Source organism: Thalassophryne amazonica, chromosome 23, assembly GCF_902500255.1.
Source record: "Thalassophryne amazonica chromosome 23, fThaAma1.1, whole genome shotgun sequence".
NCBI classification, from domain to species: domain Eukaryota; kingdom Metazoa; phylum Chordata; class Actinopteri; order Batrachoidiformes; family Batrachoididae; genus Thalassophryne; species Thalassophryne amazonica.
In genome coordinates this window covers 5546731-5568869 of record NC_047125.1, presented here as the reverse complement: position 1 = coordinate 5568869, position 22139 = coordinate 5546731, and the positions used below count along the sequence as shown (strand labels likewise).

At 39.4% G+C, this 22139-nt stretch overlaps 1 protein-coding gene and 1 long non-coding RNA gene across 2 annotated transcripts in view; one reads left to right on the top strand and one right to left on the bottom strand.

Moving 5' to 3' along the window:
- LOC117504818 overlaps positions 1–22139 on the bottom strand; it is a 3434143-nt gene that overhangs the window by 340654 nt on the left and 3071350 nt on the right. The window lies entirely within an intron of this gene.
- The window catches only part of LOC117504910, a 360669-nt gene that overhangs the window by 26361 nt on the left and 312169 nt on the right, over positions 1–22139 (top strand). The window lies entirely within an intron of this gene.

Sequence of the window (22139 nt, the reverse complement as noted above, 5' to 3'; positions counted from 1 at the left end):
TTCAAAAGCACACATCCTGTGCACCAGCTGTACCACAGTCTATGAAATTCACCAAAATAAAAAATAAAATTGATGCAGGTCGATTTCGGCATGCAGGCAAAATATATTTTGTCATTTTTGAATGGTTTATCTATTAAAGAGTAAAACTGAAGGAAATCAATTGTAAGGCCTGAAAGAAGTTTCTGTAGGAGGTATTTTAGCCATCAGGTCAAGTGAGAGGGACAAGTGTTGGCTTTTAAAATAAATAGCTTTTTCTTGCCATGCTTGTATCTTGTGGAACAGGCTGACTGTTGGCATTTAAAATGTGACTTTAAGACTATTTTTTACAACATTTTTTGATTGCCTGTAGTTAGGTTTTCATTATTTTTACTTGTTCTACTTAATTATTTTGTGTTTTTAATTGGTTTAATTTGTGTTCAGCACTTTGTTGATTTTTTTCTTCATTTAAAATGCTTTATAAATGTATTATTATTATTACTTAGGGCAATAGCGTGGATTATAGTTAGCACTGTTTGCCTCACAGCAAGTAGGTCATGGGTCGATTCCCACCTGTGGCCTTTGTGTGGAGTTTGCATGTCTCCCCGTGTTGCGTGGGTTGTCAGCTGAAACTGTCCACCTTCATTTATCATCATAAAGCACAGTTTGTCTTATTTATTTTTGCTGATATTTGGTGTTCCGTCTCTAATAAGAACTCCAACACAAAGTAACAGCTGTCATTTGAATGTGGTGGAGTTGGTTTGAAATAAAGTTTAGTGGACAAACCTGCTCTGGATCAGCAAACTTAAGGCTTGAAAACAGCTTCCAGCACGTTGACTAGTTTCTTCTCTTCTTTAAATCCACTCGTTTCTTCTTGCTGCTCTGCGATCTGTTTGTTTCTACCAACTCAAATATCTCAGCATTAGCAGCAGTTAGCCGCTGTTTCAACAACCTTCTCAGCTCTTCCACCTTTTCACGCTAACTTCGCCTTTTCTTCTTCTTCCGGTTTACTGTCTGTTGGGTATTTTCTCCTCCAAACATTCTTAAAACTTTTAACAAGACAAACAGAGTCAAAAAACACCAGTGAGACAGAAAGTCAAATTTATCTTGCGAGGAGTGCAAACAGTCCGTACACGTAGTACCACTGAAAGCACTAAGGACTGCTGCGCCTGCTCACCTCTTTTTATTAGAAAACCCTACCCACAGCGTGAACTTGTCCTAAGGGGGGGGAAGAACGCATGACAAGTTTCTTCAAGTAAAACAAACACATGCGTCAATAAACACAGCTGCGTGGAGAAACAGTTTCTTTCCTTTAATCTTATCATCAAAGGTCAGCACATCCCGTTCTTGCAGGCTCTTCTGTTGCACTTATCATCTGTTCTGCATCATAAATTCACAACAGTCAAAACTGACCTCAGCATACTATCTTCACTCCCAGTTCAAACTGACCTCAGCATGCTAAAACAAAGTTGAATAACAAGTATATTCTCAGGGCTACTTTTAAGACTGGTGCAAAACAGCACAATAACGTTTTCATAAGAAAGAAGACAAAGGTACAAATGTTTAACAGTGATAAAAAAAAATATATATATAAAATCTTTAACATTTCCCTCCTGTTATCACTTGTTAAACATATAGTAGGCATCACCTAGCTTAGCACTTCTTTGAGATTTTCACTAAGAGGTTCATCATGGTATGTTCTACAGGCTTACACCCCAGAGGTTATGTCATCGTTGTCATCATCATCGGTGTCTGGGTCATCATACTTCCATTGGTCTGGGTACAGGTCATGAGAGCCCTCTTCCTCTTCGTCGTCGTTTTGCCTCAGGAGTGGATATGAAGCTGGTCCCCCTCCTGGTCCTGGACCTATTGCTGTGGTTATCATTCTATTTACAAGGCCTCGAAGACATGGAATACAACAACATCCACACAATGTTAGAATCGCAGCAAATACTGCTATAGACACTAATAGTGAATCAATCAATCAACTTTTTTCTTATATAGCGCCAAATCACAACAAACAGTTGCCCCAAGGCGCTCAAAGAAATCAAAGACCTCCATTTTCCCATCCCTTCCAGCCACCAATCCCAGCCTTCGGTGTTTACTCCACTGTGCTCTTTCATCTTCCTGTTCAACGTCCTCAGACCGTCGATGGCTTGAGTAAGGCTGCCATCTGCAGCTGTGTTGTTGGGAATGAATGTGCAGCATTGTTCTCCGAACATGGCACAAACTCCTCCTTTCTCTGCCAACAACATATCCAGAGCAATACGGTTCTGGAAGGCCATAAGGGACGTGGCTTCTAACTGTGAATGGACAGCCTTAAATCCTTCCTCAGTCCAATTTCCTAATTTCTGCACATTGTAGTGGCATGTGGCAATGTGGCATAAAGATCCTCCAGGTCCGGATGGTGACTATGAAAACAAATTGAAAGACAGTTCACCTGTGAAGCTGACAATGACAGATTTGATTCATGATGGCAACTCAACAGCTGTCATAACAGTGACAGGTGCCACTGAAGATGTTTTAAAATTGAGATTCACAGGTATGCCATTACATGTGTCACTTTGTAAACCATATTTAACAGAATGGCAAGATTTGGGACTGACAGTCATAACAGCTTTGTCAGCCACTGATTGGAGCAGAGTTGGACCACGAACGGAGTTCAGTCCATCAACTAAATTGTATAAAGTGCCAGTTAATGTCTCATTGGTGCTGACAGCCGGAACACATATTGATGTGTCCACTTCACAATCCTGAGTGTTTCAGTTGAGTCCTGAAGAGGATGATCTTCTTTCTTCAGTACCATCAGGATTGTGGACAACAGGTCCTTCAGACGTAGGACTGATTAAAAATGCACAACCTGTAGTTATAAGACCAAAAACAGAATACAGACCATGTGTAAGACAGTATCCATTGAAACCTGATGCAATTGAAGGAATCAGGCCAGTAATAGAGGATTTGTTAACAGCAGGAGTAATAGCGCCATGTCCAGATTCACCATGTAACACACCCTATTTCCTGTAAAAAAGGCTCCGCCCTCAGTGGGATGGAGAATGATTCAAGATCTGCAGGCAGTAAATGCTGCTGTGATTAAAAGAGCACCATGTGTTCCAGATCCACACACCTTGTTAAATTCACTGAGACCAAATTCTAATAGTTTCTCAGTAATTGACATAAGTAATGCATTTTTCTCTGTGCCAGTACACCCAGATAGTCAATTTTGGTTTGCTTTACCTTTAAGGGACAACGATATACATTTACCAGATTACCGCAGGGTTACGCAGAGTCCAACTATTTATTCTCAAGTCATGTCAGCATGTTTAGCCAATTTCGTTCCACCGGCAGATAGCCAACTATTAGTGTATGTTGATGACATTTTGATTGCCTCTGACACACGAGAAAACTGCATAACTGACACAGTAGCATTATTATGTTTCTTATTTAATAATGGCCACAAAGTGAGTAAAAACAAAGTTCAGTTGTGTAGGGGTAAAGTAAAATATTTAGGACATGAATTATCAGCCACAGGGCGCACGATCCTGTCTGACAGGAAGGAAGCGATTTTATATGCTCCGAAACCACAAACTAAAAGACAGATGATGTCATTTCTTGGACTGACTAATTACTGCAGGGCATGGATTCCCTGCTATGCAGAATTGACTAGTCCACTTTCTGATTTGATGTACAAAGATGATATTTCAATGTCAACCGTGTTGGAATGGAACAAAGAAGCTGAGGAAGCTTTTGTAAAAGTAAAACAAACGTTAGTGTCATCTACAGTTTTGACACTACCAGATTATAGTAAACCATTTACTCAAACAGTGGATTGTAAAAAGAATTTCATGACAAGTGTCTAGTACAGTCACATGGTACAAATTACGACCAGTGGCTTACTATTCTTCCAAATTGGATACAGTAGCTGTTCAAAGTAGCAGTAATGTTGTTCTATTCCATCAGCTGACATTGAAGTTCCACATGCAGTTTCTGCACTCCTGTTGCAGACAAACATGAGCTTTTTGTCCCCAGCAAGACATCTTTCGTGCATGTCCTTGCTATTATCACAACCACACCTTACGGTAGAGCGATGTACAACATTGAATCCATCCACATTGATACCTTTACCTGAGGATGGTGAGCCGCACAATTGTCTTGATGTAGCAACAGTCTGTATGAAAGCACGTCCAGACCTCCAGGATACGCCCATCCCACACAGTACAATGTGTATGTGGATGGATCCTCCACTAAAAATGCTTATGGACAAACACAATCTGGATATGCTGTTGTCACAAATTCAGAAGTATTGGATTCTACTTCGTTGCCATCATTATTCTCAGCGCAAGCAGCTGAATTAGTAGCTCTAACTGCAGCTTGTCATTTATTTAAAGGAAAGGCTGTAACAATCTATACGACAGCCAGTACGCTTTCAGCACAGTGCATGTGTTTGCAAAACTGTGGGAAGAGCGTGGAATGGTGACATCATCTGGAAAGCCGGTGACTCATGCCACTCTCCTAACTGCACTACTGAAAGCTGTGAAATTGCCTAAACAAATTGCTATATGCAAAATGTGCGGCTCACACCAAAGGCTCTGATATAGTTTCACAAGGAAATGATTTTGCTGACAGAGCTGCGAAGGCGGCAGCAGCAGCAGCTTTTTCTATTTTTCTCCTACACGAAACCTCTCCGGATTGCATTTAGGTCATACACTGCTTGCTGACATGCAACAGCAGGCAACTGAAAAAGAAAAACAAATGTGGTTAAATAAAGGAGCTACATATGCAAATGATTTGTACTTATGACCACAAAAGAAACCCATATTGCCAAAAAATATGTTTAAATGGGAAGGCTATTATGAGCCATGGCGTGACGCATGTCTCATCAGGGGGTATGATATCGCAATTGCAATCTATTTTTTGTCTTTATGGGTTCGATGCATATGCAAAACAGCATTGTAGAGCATGCATGACATGTGCAAAACACAACTCACAAGGCAATTTGAGACCCCAAAGAGGCAAATTTCCAACACCACAATATCCCTTTCAAGTGATTCATATGGATTATATACAGCTGAGTAAACATGAAGGAAAGAATTTTGTTTAGTCATAATTGATGCGTTCTCAAAATGGGTAGAATTGTTCCCCACAAAACATGCAGATGCACTTACAGTGGCAAAAGCATTGTGCAAAGACATCATTCCACGATTTGGAATACCAGAAACAGTCTATTCAGATAATGGAGCGCATTTTGTTAATACAATAGTGCAACATGTGGGAGAAGCGCTACAGATTAATCTCAAAATCATTGTGCTTATCATCCACAAAGTGCCGGATTAGTAGAAAGGATGAATGGGACAGTAAAAAACAGACTTAGGAAGACAATGGAGGAAACAGGCAGACCATGGACACATTGTGTAGATTTGGTAAAAATGTACATAAACATAACTAGTACCATGGGGTTGACACTGTATGAAACATTGTTTGGCAGAAAATACCGATTGCCATATTATGGGCAAATTTGGGATGTACCTGAGGAAGCCAATTTGGCAGATTACATGAGGAAGATGTTAGAAAGACAACGAGGGAGAGTTTCAAACACTGACCCTAGGATGACCCTAAAGTGGTACCTGGAGACTGGGTGTTGATAAGAAGCATCAAGAGAAAACACTGGCATTCACTATAAGTGGGAAGGGCCCCATCAAGTACTACTCACAACACCCACAGCTTTGAAAATTGGGGAAAAGAAGTACATGGATTCATTAACTCACTGTAAGAAGTCATTTATGCAGACACAGGCAAACAGTAAGAACAGTAGGATAAGACTAGTAATAGTGTGTGAGCTTGTGTTAAGATCCAGGTTAGACACGAAAGCTAGCAGAAGACATTAAGAAGCCACTGTTCTGAACATAGGTGTGCTGTAGTGTGCAGAAATGCAAAAGTAAAAAACAAAAAGAACGAGGGTCCGGACCCATGGACAGTCCTATTATGCTACTTTTCTTTTTTGGATTAGGCTCATTAGTGAAAGCCATCAGTGTCGGACACGACATACAGGACACATCAACAAACTAAATAGGCCAAAAAGAGAGGACAGAGGCCCCAATCCATTATACCTGTAGGGCATCGATGTAGTAAACAAAGAGATATCAATTTGGTGTACAGGCCTGCTTTCCCCGAAATGCTTCAGTAGTAATCAAGTCCCTTTTACATCCTTGACACGCACACAGGATGATCAACAGGGATCATGGTATAGTGGCTATGATTGGTATATGACAATGATCAACAGTATAAGGATGGGAGACCTTGGTGGCAGATAGGTATGACAGATGGACGCCTAGTTGGGCTCAAACCGGGTGGGCTAAGTACCAAAGCCAATTCCTCAAAATGTATCAACAGAGGATAGCTTGCTGATTGCAGTGGATACAAAAAACAAATCCATAATCCCACCAGGAACACCGGATCCAGAATGGTTGGTTGTTTTTGTTGTGGGTCCACAAAACAGGGTCTGACCCCTACTTCTCCCTGATATTGTGTGAAGATAATATCATGGCTACAGCTAACAAGACATTAAAGCAACCAGTTATGACTGATCTCAGCAGGACAAAGGGTGCATCCATAAGAAATACAAAGACATGAAAACAGATGACTGGTTCCTAGTAACTACAGGAATTAGTGGACAAAATAATAATTGGCTTTTAATGGCAGAACAGGCAGGACTAGCTACAAAGAAGGACTGTGTTGTATGTATGGGACCCAGACCTATATTACAGGTAATACCGGCAGCATTACCCAAAGACTGTCTGCTGACTGTAATGACACAGACATACATTGCAGCAAACAACAATTGTTCTAAGTGGGACAGATCTATCCATTGACCAAATTGACTAAGATTAAACCTTTATTTTCAAGCAAAGTTGGGCATGCTAACCATACATGTGTAAACTTGACAGGGACAAGTAAGACTTTGGTAGCTTAAACCACACTGCCTGGTGTAAGGATGTGGTCCATAGTAATTCCACATTCAAACCTGTCAGTAGGAGTGATGTATGGTGGTGGTGTTGGTGATAACAGAATCTTTGACAGACTGCCAAGACATGTGTCAGGTTATTGTGCATTAATATCATTATGTTACCGGTTAAAGCTATACCCATGACACCTGAAGAAGTCATGACATTACAGCCTCTCTCGTTCCTGAAGACTGGCAGAAAGGCATAACCAGACATAGAGTACAAAGAGATTGGAAAGGAGTGGAAGATCCAACATATATTGATGCAATAGGAGTCCCCAGAGGAGTGCCTGACGAGTATAAACTGGCTGATCAAATAGCAGCTGGATTCGAATCCTCCATCTGTTGGTGGTGTTCAATTAATAAGAACGTAGACAGAATAAACTACATCCACTACAATGTGCAGAAATTAGGAAATTGGACTGAGGAAGGATTTAAGGCTGTCCATTCACAGTTAGAAGCCACGTCCCTTATGGCCTTCCAGAACCGTATTGCTCTGGATATGTTGTTGGCAGAGAAAGGAGGTGTTTGTGCCATGTTCGGAGAACAATGCTGCACATTCATTCCCAACAACACAGCTGCAGATGGCAGCCTCACTCAAGCCATCGACGGGCTGAGGACGTTGAACAGGAAGATGAAAGAGCACAGTGGAGTAACACCGAAGGCTGGGACTGGTGGCTGGAAGGGATGGGAAAATGGAGGTCTTTGATTTCTTCACTATTAGTGTCTATAGCAGTGTTTGCTGCGATTCTGACATTGTGTGGATGTTGTTGTATTCCGTGTATACGTGGACTTATTAATCGAATGATCACAACAGCAATAGGGCCAGGAATGCCCACTTCAGCTACATACCCTCTCCTTGGATCTGAAGCCGAGGACAATGACGAGGATGAAGATAGCCACAATGATGGACTGGGAGCAAGGAGTTCAGGAACTTTTCCCTGACCAAACTAAGTATGATGACCAGACACCCGATGATGATGACGATGACATAACCTCTGGGGTGTAAGCCTGTTAACATACCATGATGAACCTCTTAGTGAAAATCTCAAGAAAGAAGTGCTAAGCTAGGTGATAACTACTACTATATGTTTAACAAGCGATAACAGGAGGGAAATGTTAAAGATTTTATATATATATATTTTTATCACTGTTAAACATTTGTTCCTTTGTCTTTTGTTCTGATGAAATGTTACTGAGCTGTTTTGCACCTGTCTTAACGTAACCCTGAGAATGTACTTGTATTATACACTGACAGCACAACCTTTGTTTCTGTAGCCACTAACGACTGGAGTGAAGAAATGGAGGTTATTTGACCTTATGCTGTACAATGCTTACTGTTTTACCCAGGACACTCCAAGCTTTGCAGAACAGATGATAAGTGCAAACAGAGGAGCCTGCAAGAACTAGATCGTGCTGACCTTCAAAGATATGATTAACAAGGAACTGTTTTTTCCACGCAGCTGCACTTATTGACGTATGTGTTTGTTTTACGGGAAGAAACTTGTCTCGCGCGCCCCCCCCCCCCCTTAGGACAAGTTTCACACTGTGGGTAGGTTTTTCTAATAAAAGATGTGAGCAGGCGCAGCAGTCCTTAGTGCTTTCAGTGGTACTACGTGTACGGACTGTTTGCACTCCTCGCGAGCTAAATTTGACTTTCTGTCTCACTGGTGTTTTTGACTCTGTTTGTCTTGTTAAAGGTTTTAAGAATGTTTGGAGGAGAAAATACCCAACATCTTGCAATGGACTTTGGGAACTGATTTAGGGTCATTTTGGGGTGCTGAATCCGAATCAGAGCTCAGATTTTCTCCATCACATCACATTTTTTTGCAATCTGCATTTTCCATATTGATGGATTACGCAAAAGTTGCTCATTCACTCACAAGTTTGACTCCACTAATCGTGCACAAAAGCAGCTTCAAAAGCATCATTTTTTAAAACAAGGTTCACGAAATGTCAAGAGCCGTAATACTGTTACAGGTGCCGAAGACGTGTGCAAGACTGCAGCTTTTGCTTCAATGCTTCATACATGAAAAATGCTTTCATATCTCAAAAACCTGGTGTGGAGAAAACTCTGTAGTGATGTTCAGAAGTAGAAATCACATTAAGCCATTGCGAACACTGAACTTTAATAGACCTATGTGAAGCTGCTCCCCCAACTTAAAATATTAAAATAGCACTGTGCTTGTGATATATATATATATATATATATATATATATATATATCCTCCTGGTAGTCAGGAGGATATGAGGGCCATCCTAATAGATGTACATAGTACAGTACGGTGCACTGACAGCACATTTACAAGAAGACAGCTGAACAGAAAAATCCTACAGCAACAAAAACGCAGCAGCCAATCACATCAACCAAGCCAGCTGATGATGTCCTGTAGCCTATTAGTGGGTGTTTTCACCTCAAAATTACCCATTAAACTCCTCCCTCTGACAATCATTAACAGCTGTCCCCTCCCTGTCTCACTGTGTCTCGTTAGTCCTCCTTTTATGCTCCTCAAATGTCCAATATAACGTGTCTGCAGCAGCTCACATGTACAAGAACTCTTCCACTCAGAATGTACAATAAATCATGTGTTTGTGATATTACCAACACTATCAAGGGCCATAATTCACTGTCAGTGTTAAGTTTTTTTTAATGTCTTCTTATCCGGATAAATTTTAGAAATGTATTTCCTTCTAATATAGCTATTTTTATTAAGGAGCAGCGTGGGTGTAAGTGTGCTTGCTTCCAAGCAAGGCACCGGGTCAGAAGGTCACCGGTTCAAGACCACACGTGCCCATTTTCCATGTCATGAGGTGTTGTGTCAGGAAGGGCATCACATGCAGATAGATAACAGATCTACTGTGGTAACCCTGAGCAACAAGAGAGTCTGAAAGAACTTACAATGGTTATTTTTCCGATTCAGTCTCCTGTTCTTCATGTCGACTTGAATCTCTGTTTATCTGTGCAGCTGAAACATCAGTGGTTTCCTTCAGAATAAATTAAGTCTTCTAATTCTAACTGGTTATCAGGGTGCTGCATTTTGAAGCTCAGTGTTTCTACAACAAAGTGAACAATGATGCTTCTTACATTTAGAGATTTGCATCACTGTGATTTAGGATTTTGAGTGAAACCATGGTGTTGTGCAGTTTGGAGTCATGATGTTGATACATGAGCTTCAGATTTTATGAATTGTGCGCATACATTAGTGTTCAGAATAATGTAGTGCTATGTGACTAAAAAGATTAATCCAGGTTTTGAGTATATTTCTTATTGTTACATGGGAAACAAGGTACCAGTAGATTCAGTAGATTCTCACAAATCCAACAAGACCAAGCATTCATGATATGCACACTCTTAAGGCTATGAAATTGGGCTATTAGTAAAAAAAAAAAAAAAGTAGAAAAGGGGGTGTTCACAATAGTAGTAGCATCTGCTGTTGACGCTACAAACTCAAAACTATTATGTTCAAACTGCTTTTTTTAGCAATCCTGTGAATCACTAAACTAGTATTTAGTTGTATAACCACAGTTTTTCATGATTTCTTCACATCTGCAAGGCATTAATTTTGTTGGTTGGAACCAAGATTTTGCTTGTTTACTAGTGTGCTTGGGGTCATTGTCTTGTTGAAACACCCATTTCAAGGGCATGTCCTCTTCAGCATAAGGCAACATGACCTCTTCAAGTATTTTGACATATCCAAACTGATCCATGATACCTGGTATGCGATGTTTAGGCCCAACACCACAGTAGGAGAAACATGCCCATGTCATGATGCTTGCACCACCATGCTTCACTGTCTTCACTGTGAACTGTGGCTTGAATTCAGAGTTTGGGGGTCGTCTGACAAACTGTCTGCAGCCCTTGGACCCAAAAAGAACAATTTTACTCTCATCAGTCCACAAAATATTCCTCCATTTCTCTTTAGGCCAGTTGATGTGTTTTTTGGCAAATTGTAACCTCTTCTGCATGTCTTTATTTAACAGAGGGACTTTGCGGGGGATTCTTGCAAATAAATTAGCTTCACACAGGCGTCTTCTAACTGTCACAGCACTTACAGGTAACTCCAGACTGTCTTTGATCATCCTGGAGCTGATCAATGGGTGAGCCTTTGCCATTCTGGTTATTCTTCTATCCATTTTGATGGTTGTTTTCCATTTTCTTCCACGTGTCTGTTTTTTTTTTGTGTCTATTTTAAAGCATTGGACATCATTGTAGATGAACAGCCTATAATTTTTTGCACCTGCGTATACGTTTCCCCTCTCCAATCAACTTTTTAATCAAACTACGTTGTTCTTCTGAACAATGTCTTGAATGTCCCATTCTCCTCAGGCTTTCAAGAGAAAAGCATGTTCAACAGGTGCTGGCTTCAGCCTTAAATAGAGGACACCTGATTCACACCTGTTTGTTCAACAAAATTGAACAAACTCACTGACTGAATGCCACACTACTATTACTGTGAACACCCCCTTTTCTACTTTTTTTTTTACTAATAGCCCAATTTCATAACCTTAAGAGTGTGCATATCATGAATGCTTGGTCTTATTGGATTTGTGAGAATCTACTGGTACCTTGTTTCCCATGTAACAATAAGAAATATACTCAAAACCTGGATTAATCTTTTTAGTCACATAGCACTACTATTATTCTGAACACTACTGCAGTTCTATTTTTTGTGCATAAAATTAGGAAAAATGGTAATCGATAGTATCGATTGATCAAGCTGAACTGTCCTTCATTTATCATCAGTTTGTCTTATTTATTTTTGCTGATATTTGGTGTTCAGTCTATAATAAGAACTCCAACACAAACTAACAGCTATCATTGGATGTGGTGGAGTTGGTCTGAAATAAAGTTTAGTGGACAAACCTGCTCTGGATCAGTGAACTTCAGGCTTGAAAACAGCATCCAGCACGTTGACTAGTTTCTTCTCTTCTTTAAATCCACTTGTTTCTTCTTGCTGCGCTCTGTTTCTTTTTACCAACTCAACTATCTCAGCCAGAGAGAACCACAGAGAGGGCCACACTCCCACAAAATGACATAATCTGGACGCCATTTTGATTGTGTGTAACTGGGGCAGCTTGGCTGCTGCAGTGGAGTGATGTTTTGTAAACAAAACTTCTCTTGAGTGTACTACAAGCTACTGTAATGCACTATTTGACTTTAGAACACAAGGAACTACTATTACAAACGTTTAAACAGCTGTTATGATTGTGGAGTGTACAGAGTGGAAAATAAGGTGCTGTAAGTATATTATAACCTAGGCAGCCTGATCTCAACACAATGATCTTACCTGATGATGAATAGATCTTGTTCAATGCATATCTAAAGACATCTTATGTAGATAACTAGATTACAAGTGGCCTCACACATGTATAAATTCATTAGAATGTCAAGAAAAGGATGCATTAATTAATGAGTTGGTGGTATTTAACATGGACATATTAATATACATCCATGGTGCTAATAAGCAGCCAACATTAACTCATTATGAAGACCACACTAAGAGTGGATATTCCATATCATAACACTGACACAAGAAGGCAGCAAAGTAGCCAGTAGTTTTCTAACTTGTATTGCATGATGTAGATAGCGAATCTGTCTGGCAGTGTCTGCAATCATCACACTGAGGCTATACAGTTACAGTTATAATATGATATGGTTAAGCCCATACAGATTTTAAGGGTATGAACTTCATAATGCTTGTTGCAATGCTCTTTTATTTTCCATGGGATTCACCTGCTTTAATTTCACGTGATGCGGGATTGCAATTATTAATTTAGCGGGATGCAGGATCCAATAATTATGCGTTCCATGGGACTGACATTTATTTTCATGGGATTCATTTTTTCTCTATTAATTTCACATGAACTGGGAATGACTTTTTAATTTTTACAGGATGTGGGATGTACAATTTTTTAACAAAAATAATGATGGGATACGTTCTGAGACAAATTATTTTAGCAGGATGCGTTCTGCAGCTTATTAATTTAACAGGCTGTGGTTTCCACCCCCCCACCCCAAACACCCCCCCCCCCCCCGTCAAGTGGAGGCCCATGCTTGATAAATGTCAAAACTTCTGTTATTAATGAACAGTTTTTACCATGCATGGAACTGCTGCCATGGTCATCTGTTACAGCAGCTTGTCCTCGGTCATGTGGCTGCTTTCTCGTCACATCACCACTCTTTGGGGGGTTGGGACACTCAATTAACCATGGTATAGCATTTGGCAGCAATCCAGATTTCCTGTAAGAATATCTTATAATTAGGATTCATTACAAAAGTTGGCATATCTATATATAGTTCAAGGATTGTTCTATCTTATTTACTAGTTATTTTAACCCTACCAATGTCTTGGGGTAAGCTGTAGGGGCATTTACACTGAATTCATCCTTAAACAGAACAACCAGCTTTCACATTTGACATTTATATACTACACCACACAACGTACCTTTTTAGAGGGCATTTACCACAATTTGACAATATGAAGTGGTAAATTCTCATTACTGTCACTAACAGTAATTAGACTCTTTTTTTGAAAGTTTAATTTATTTTTATTTATTATTAATCTATATTGGTGGCAAAATAGAGTTATGGAGCCGTAACAACACAGACTAAAGTGAGCATTTTTTAAAATTACCTGTCAATGGGGTTCTTGAATTGGGAAGTAGCAAAATGATCACTGCAAACTCGGCGCCACCTCAGTTGATCTGGACTTTTCCCTAGCAGGTCCTCTCGACGCAGGTTTTGAACCCATGCTGCACACCTAAAATAATTTACTGAAGTTGCAGGTTATTTATTCACACATGATATAAAAATAAAAGCAAATTATTCACATTTAGTCATTGGATGGAATGCAACACTCACTGACAGCAGCTGCTTCATTAATGATCTATTGCTACTTGGTTTGGCAAGGATCTTAGAATCTTTATTAGTTTAGGTATCAACATGTCACTTTAGACTTATTGTCTGTCCAGTTTTACCTTTGCTGTGTGTGTGTTTGTGTGTATACCACCATTAACCTTTCTCAGTGACAGTTACTGCCTCCATTTTCATTTACAAGTTTGTAGTACTATGGCAGCTCTGGTTACACTATAAATGCTATATATATATATGGCCATTTATACTTAGATCATAATGTTTCTCATAACCGGGCTTGTCTGCCTTTCATGAACAGTACTGAATAGCACTGATTAGTAGTCAATACTAAACAAGCACATGGCTCACCTCATTTTGTCCTTTGGAAAGGAGTAGAATGCCACTTCCTTGTTTGTTTTAGTGTACTTGGTGCAATTGATAGATGAACACTCAGTTCCTTTAGATCTTGATGTTTTTCTGATGTTGCTGGTATGATAGTTATGATCCATGGTGAAGAAAAATGCACATAAACTGCAACTTTTGTCTCTAATATGATTCTAGAGTGACACAGACTGTCATTGTGCATCTATAGCAACACCCACTTACACACATTCAACATGGCGACCGACGCTCAGCCAATTACAATGTAGCATAGAGGAAGTCGGCCCTCTCTATGGTTCTCTCTGATCTCAGCATTAGCAGCAGCTAGCCGCTGTTTCAACAACCTTCTCAGCTGTTCCACCTTTTCGCGCTAACTTCGCCTTTTCTTCTTCTTCCGGTTTACTGTCGACCTTTGTGCTTCTGGGGCGCTTCAAAAAACATATTCGAGGATCACAGAGATACGACTGATCTGTTCACTGAAGAGTTTCCAACGTCTCCAGCTAACTAGCTTTAGCCACGGACGACAACAGGAAACAGTTCTTCGTGTGATTTTTTTTTATATCGGTTGGCAAATCAACATACGTTCATAGCGCTACCTTCTGGACTGGAGCATAGTACACTGGACACCCATTGGTGTCATTTTTCCCCATTTCTTTACCGAAACAGCCGAAATGAAAAATGCTGACACCTTCTCCATAAGGAACTTTTTTTTTCTTGTATATCTCTTTGGCCTTGCATTTTGTTCGTTTGTTTGTTATTGTATTTGTTGAAATAAAGTTTTGAAGAAAAAAAAATGCCGAAATGACCGCCTTTTCTGGGCGTCGCCATGTTGAGAGACCCGCCCACACTGATTCACGATGAACTCTACATAAAAAGGTTAAAAAAGGAAACTTTATTTGACATCTCAAAATACAAGAATAAACAAGCATATAAATGCAAACAATTAACTCAAAATAAAACACAATCACTAATGTAACATCGAATATATCAAAATGTATCAGTAAAAAGAAAAGAGAGAGAGACAGAGAGGAAAAAAAAGAAATGTAAAAGGGCGTAAGGCACAACAAACTCAGCCAAGGTCTATTAGTGATAAGTCTCCAAGGTTCACCTTCATATTCACTTTTTTTATTATGTGTTAACTTCAACGTATTTATATACCAATTAAAGCAATTAAATTCTACCAGAAATATTTCAAATTTTTCAAAATTCTCATTTGTGCAAGTAAAATTTGCCAATTAACAACATTCATTACAAAAGAGAAAGGCTTATCATTGCATTCAAATCTTGTAATAATATCTTCAAGCCAACTATGATGGCATGTCTAGTTTTTTCAGATGTAGTTTTATTCATACATAAAGGGGTGGAGCCTGGGTGGCTCCGTGCGTGACGAAAAAAAGCCTGAACACGCCCCTCTCCCCAAATCCAGAACACTGACTGTGTTTATTAACTCGTATTTTTGGGGACTGCACAGTGGTTCTCATAACGGTTTAATTTGGTGTAAAGAGAAAAAGTTATTCGCCGCCATATTTCCTTATCATTCCTGAAGTGCACCAACGGACAGCTGGTAAAGTGCTAACACCGTTAGCATACAACATGAAATAAGACGAGAGTTTCACTCAGCGTCAGTGTTGCAAGAGCGACATCTTGGGCGATCCGTTGTGATATTTCACCGCACAAGCCGTATTATTACAGTTTTTTTTATAATAAAATACTCAAAACAGACACAAGCGAGCAGCTGCATTTCGATGGGACATTGCGAGGGGAGGAGTCGATAGACAGTCGCTGTCACTCAAAGCAACCACGCCCACAATTATACAGAATTTTTAATACTAAGAACATAGAAAACAAAAATCACTCCCCGTAAAGTTGTCATGGAGGAGGAGACTATCTACAGAGACCAAAACCGTTTGTTTTTTTTGTTTTTTGTACCAGGCTGTGTCAACATGTTTATTTCTGCTCTAAATGTGGACATTTTAAAATTGGCTTCGATGGGAAATTTCGTGTTTTGGAGCCAGTCTCAAGCGGCCAGTTAAGGAACTTCGAGAAAAATGACTTACGCAACAGTGACAGGGGGAAAAGGGATTAAAATAAGTTATATTCTCTGTCTGAACTTAGTGCTGTCTTGTGTCTTCCTGTTGCACTTTCTCCAGAGTTGAATGTTTACTTCTCCCAGTTCTGTCTCCTGCTCTTCACTTCTTGTATTTCTCTTTGTATAATTGTATTCTCTTTTGGAGTTTGTGTTAATTCTTGCTTGTTATTATTAGATATTTCGTTTAAATAATATTATTATTATAAATATTTAAATCAATATTTCTGATCTAATGTGAACACTGTCACAATGCAAATATAAAACTTCAGTTATTTGTAATTTCTTTTCTAGGAATATTGTCCTCGTTAAGTGGCTTCAGAAAAACTCGACAACAAAAATTCATATTGGAAAATTGAACACAACTGAAAACAGATTAAACCTTCAATCAAGACTTTCATAAAAGACTTGATTTCTATGTTAATATTTAAAATTGTAGCATAACTGTAAACAGATTTTCCCCAAGATCAGCTGTCCTCCATATATAGTACAAATGACCACATCTAGAACCCGAGGTTCCCCAAGGGTCAACACCCTAGTTTATGCAGATCATTACATCAGCAAAAATAAAAGAGCAGCTAGTCTGCTCTGTGTAAGCCTGATTATGTCAGATCTCAGAAGGTCTTGTCTTGTGCATGTCAGGATATAAATCAAGCTGCCAACAACTTCATGGTCTCTCTTTGGATCAATAGGTTCCTCTTCACTGTCAAATTTCATTTGTTTTCCATTTTAAAGTTGTCTCATTATTACCTGCAAATGCACAGAGGGTGATCTACAAATATCGCTTGATTTGCACATGTGCTTTGTGATCCACAAACACAAATTTCTGATTTATAACTTGTGTGTTGGTTTTTAAAAATAAATGTGTATTTGTAAATATGTAATTTTGTCATTTGTAAAAAAAGAAAAAAGGCATTTGCAAAACTGAAAATTCTATTTGTGAAGTGTGATTCAGCATTTGTGAATTGCTGATCACATGTATTCATGATCCAGAATTTTGAGACATTCTGAGTGCAGAGCTGTATTTGAGACTAACAAGTATCTACATTGCTATTACTGCTCCCATTCAGTACATGGCATCGTTGTTCTATGTATTTTGATAAATTCACTTGCGTTGAATGCAGCAACAGAGGGGGCGGAGATTTCAAAGTCGATCTTGGCTTTGCATCAGGAAAAAGCCTAGCCTGAACACTGCCATAATGGCGGTGTCGCAGACCGAACAGTCCCCCCTAAAAATCGGTCCTCCCTGCCTTCAGTGCACATGCGTCATTAGCCGCGGTTCACTGATTATCACTTCGTTTCTGCTACAAACTGCAGTCCAGTCATCATCTATCTCAGCGACAGATATCTGAAGCTTTTGTAAAACAATAATTTCCACATGAATTCAGCATTATTTCACCATAAAAGACGGAGGAAGCGATAAGAGCGCAGCAGCTACATGAGCTGCTAACTGATGCGTTCACTGTGCATCTGTCATTTCAAAACGTCACAGAGTGTCGCATTGTTTCTGCTTAAAACTGACTTTAGAATGATTTAAAAGGTTTTACCTTGTCGTCTGATGGTTAATAACCACATTAATCCATTTGATTGTTTTGGGTGAAGAGACTCCGTCTCAGATGAGCTGCTGAGGTCCGAAAGTATTTAGACATACCCTCAAAATATTTCCCATAAGATATGTGCAATATTTTCACTTTGCAAAAATGACAAGAGTTGCAACTAATGTCAACAATAGTCACAGCAGAATCAACTTTGAAATGTATGTCCTTTTGTCAGCTGTTCAATTTGTTTATTTTTTTGCATTGTTGTAATGTATTGGTATTTATTGTTTTATTACTGAAATTCATTTTGTTTTTTGCTTTGACTCCTGGGACAGACTGATATAAATATTACTCACAGTGAGAAATGTGTTATCTGTCAGTATATAAGTCACACAAATCTTTACCAACGGCTGTAAATTCTGTAATAGTCATTTTAGTGTTTACACTTTTGTTTAAACAGACTTTTGAATGAAGCCTGAAGTACAAGCTGAAATGTTGACAACAGTGTGTCAACTGTATCAGGGGACAGAAATTTGCTGGAAATATTTTTGCTGGAAGCTCTGGTTCTCCTCCAAAAATGTAATGACAATCTGTAGAATTTTTTTCACCCCTTATCAGAAAACATAAAATTCAGGAACATGCTCAATTTTGGGTGAATTTGATAGTTTCATGACCAACAGTTGATATTTCCCTCCAAATTCAAATTTCAAAATTCTGCATTCAAAAACAAAGCTTTGACAAATCAAACAAAACCATGAGAACTAAAACCAATCAGAAACTGGAGGAAAAGAAGCATTTTGGGTTAATTTTATTATTTTCCAAACAACTAGTCTAGATTACAACATAATTCTTAATTTTGTGAGGAAGAATTGTGAACAGTGATTCAATTAATCAAATAAAACAATCTGAATCAAAATCCATTTAAAAATGAAATAATAAATATTTTGGGTGAATTTCACCCCAAAGAAGTCCACATTTTCTCTAAAATTTGTGATTTCATATTTCCGCAAGGAAGTATTGTGAACAATTTTAGATTAATTGAATTGACCATCATATGCACAGCGACTCCTGCTGGCCATCATTACACTTAGATGAAGGAAACAAACAAACAAACAAACAAAAAAAAAAACAGATCATCAAAATCCATTAAGAACTGAAGAAGGAAAAACCATTTAGGTGAATTTCAGATTATTGGATGGATTTCTTTCTAATAGAATGCAATGAGCCTCATTAGGCCGATGGTCTAGTGGTTAAGCGTTGGGCTTGAGACCAGAGGATCCTTGGTTCAAATCCCAGCCTGACCAGAAAATCACTAAGGGCCCTTGGGCAAGGACCTTAATCCCCTAATTGCTCCCAGTGTGTAGTGAGCATCTTGTATGGCAGCACCCTCCCATCAGGGTGAATGTGACACCAATAACACGTACATCAAAATCCACCAAAAATTTGTAAGGATCATCCACATCAAGATCAGTCCATCTGAATTTCTTCCCTAACTCCTTGTTTGTTGCAGCATTGTTATTGGTGTTTATGCAGATTGTCCAGACTGTATCAGTTGCAAAACACAGGAGAAAAAGGTCTTTTGGACTTTGGGGTGAAAGCGTATCTACCTGGACTCCTGGTGTGCTATGAGGTTGGAATCTGCTAACTGCTGGAGCAGTGTCTACATCCTCCTCCATGTTCCAGCAGTCAGAGCTGGGGCGTGGCTCTGCTGCACATCCGCAAGGAGATCTGGATCTGGATAGAGAAGCGCGTGCTCCGACCCTCATGTGCTCTACACACACTCAGATCTCTGTGTGCATGATGGATCCACCTGCTCTGATTGCTCGTCCAGAACAAAAAAGGGATTGTCTCCATCATTAGAAGCCTCACTGTCTTGTTCAGACTCTGAGGACACACTGCACACACCAGCTTCCTCTAGTTAAAAAAAAAAAAAAATGAAGCGCTTGCTCAACATTCCTAAGATGCTTCATTTTTACAAAAAACACACCACCACGACACATGCTAAATACTCCACCACGGACTAAATAAACACACAAAACACGCTAAATATCTCTCGAATACAACAACTCTCATCACTGTCTCTTTTCTCTCTCCTCACCCAATCACCCACAATATTCCTTCCCTCAGCAACCAAATTACGTGGCTTGGGGATCATTGTTATTGGCTTATGTAGTTCATTTTCCACCAGTAATAAAGAGAAATTCATATTTTGTTTTTTTATACTTGTGTTGCTATGGACAGAGGGGGACAAGAAAGAAAAGAAACTGGGCTTAGTGACTTCTGACTGGTTAGCTTGTGCGTTTTCCACCAATGATAAAGAGGGAGTCGTGTTTTTTCCCACCCATCACTGCTGCAGCAGAGAAGGAAATTATCCTTTTTGCTGTAGCTGTGTACATATCGCGCAGCAAAAATGACAATAATATTCATGAAATGCTGGGCATAAAAAATACCCATAAGTCAACTTTTACTTGGCCTATTAACAAAATTTAAAAGTTGGTATAAAAATTTAAATCTGCACATTCAATACGCATTCAATAGGCAACTCCGAGTGCAGTGAATTGGTTGTTACATCCACTTAATTCGGCCATGTGACTATTGACACGGTGGCGCGTCTGTCGACTCCACACGGTTAATGTGTGTTTGGTTAGCAATTAAGCATCTAAGGTCTGTCATACAACTGTTGTCAATAGATAATAGAAATGATAATCTCGCCTAAAAAAGTAAGTCCCTTCGGCTGTTCCCATGTTTGCACACGGGGTTGCCACAGCAAATCTGAGGCAGATGCAAAATGGCTAGAGCCAGTTGAGCCCAACTGAAGGAAATCTGTCGTAGTGATGGAGAACTTTAATCCCGGTCTCGATCTCTTTCAATGACCATATTGTTTGTAAATCTTTTTAAGGTCTTGGAATTTAGTTTTTGTGTCCTGTATGAATTATGTGTCTATTCAGAGTGCTCTTTCATCCAAATCTTTGACCACACTCAGAACAGACAAATGGTTTTTGTCTTTTTGTTTTGTCTCTTTTTCATTTGTTTTGAATTTCTTTCTACTTGCATTTTCTTTCTTCTTAGAGTGCAGTGGGCCCCAGACATGGGGTCTAAAGTTGCACCTTAACATTACTGACATTGTATCCAAGGGCCTTCTTCAAGATGGTGACTTATCCTCTCCTCAAATACTGCCTTTGATCTCCTGCCCCACTTCTCATGTTTGAGTAAGTGAAGCAGTGAAAGATCTTTTTCTTCTCCCCAACTGACCAATTTACAATGGTGTAGTTTCACTGGATTCTTTTGGCCCTTTGATGGTGTTGTTGCTGGGATCCAGGCTCAGAACTATCCGGTGGATGACCCAGCTGAATTCTGCCACAGGAGAGATGTCTCCCCGCAGCACTAGGAGAAGTTGCACCATTGCTTTCTTCACACGCCCTGGCGTCTAGGCGCTTTGTGGAGTTTTTAGCTGGGGTTTTTCTTTGAAACATCCTCATACCAAGCTCTCTCCTGGCAACCCCCTTTATAGTGGGACAGAGGACACTGGAGGCTCGTGTATGAATTTTCATGTGTGTGTTCAGGTTGCTCTTTTGTCCAAATCTGTGACCACATGCAGAACAGACAAATGGTTTTTTGCCCTGTATGAATTATCATGTGTGTGTTCAGGTTGCACTTTTGTCCAAATCTTTGACCACACTCAGAACAGATAAATGATTTTTTCCCTGTATGAGTTATCATGTGTCTGTTCAGAGTGCTCTTCTGTCCAAATCTTTGACCACACTCAGAACAAATAAATGTTTTTTGCCCTGTATGAATTATCATGTGTGTGTTCAGGTTGCTCTTTAGTCCAAATCTTTGACCACACTCAGAACACATAAATGATTTTTTCCCTGTATGAACTATCATGTGTTTATTCAGAGTGCTCTTTAGTCCAAATTTTTGACCACACTCAGAACAAACAAATGATTTTTTCCCTGTATGAATTATCATGTGTGTGTTCAGGTTGCTCTTTACTCCAAATCTTTTACCACACTCGGAACAAACAAATGCTTTCTTCCCTGTATGAATTATCAGGTGTCTGTTCAGATTGCTCTTTAGTCCAAATCTTTGACCACACTCAGAACAGACAAATGCTTTTTTCCCTGTATGAATTATCAGGTGTCTGTTCAGATTGCTCTTTTGTCCAAATCTTTGACCACACTCAGAACAGATAAATGATTTTTTTCCCTGTATGAGTTATCATGTGTCTGTTCAGAGTGCTCTTTCGTCCAAATCTTTGACCGCACTGGGAACAGAAAAATGTTTTTTGTCCTGTCTGAATTCTAA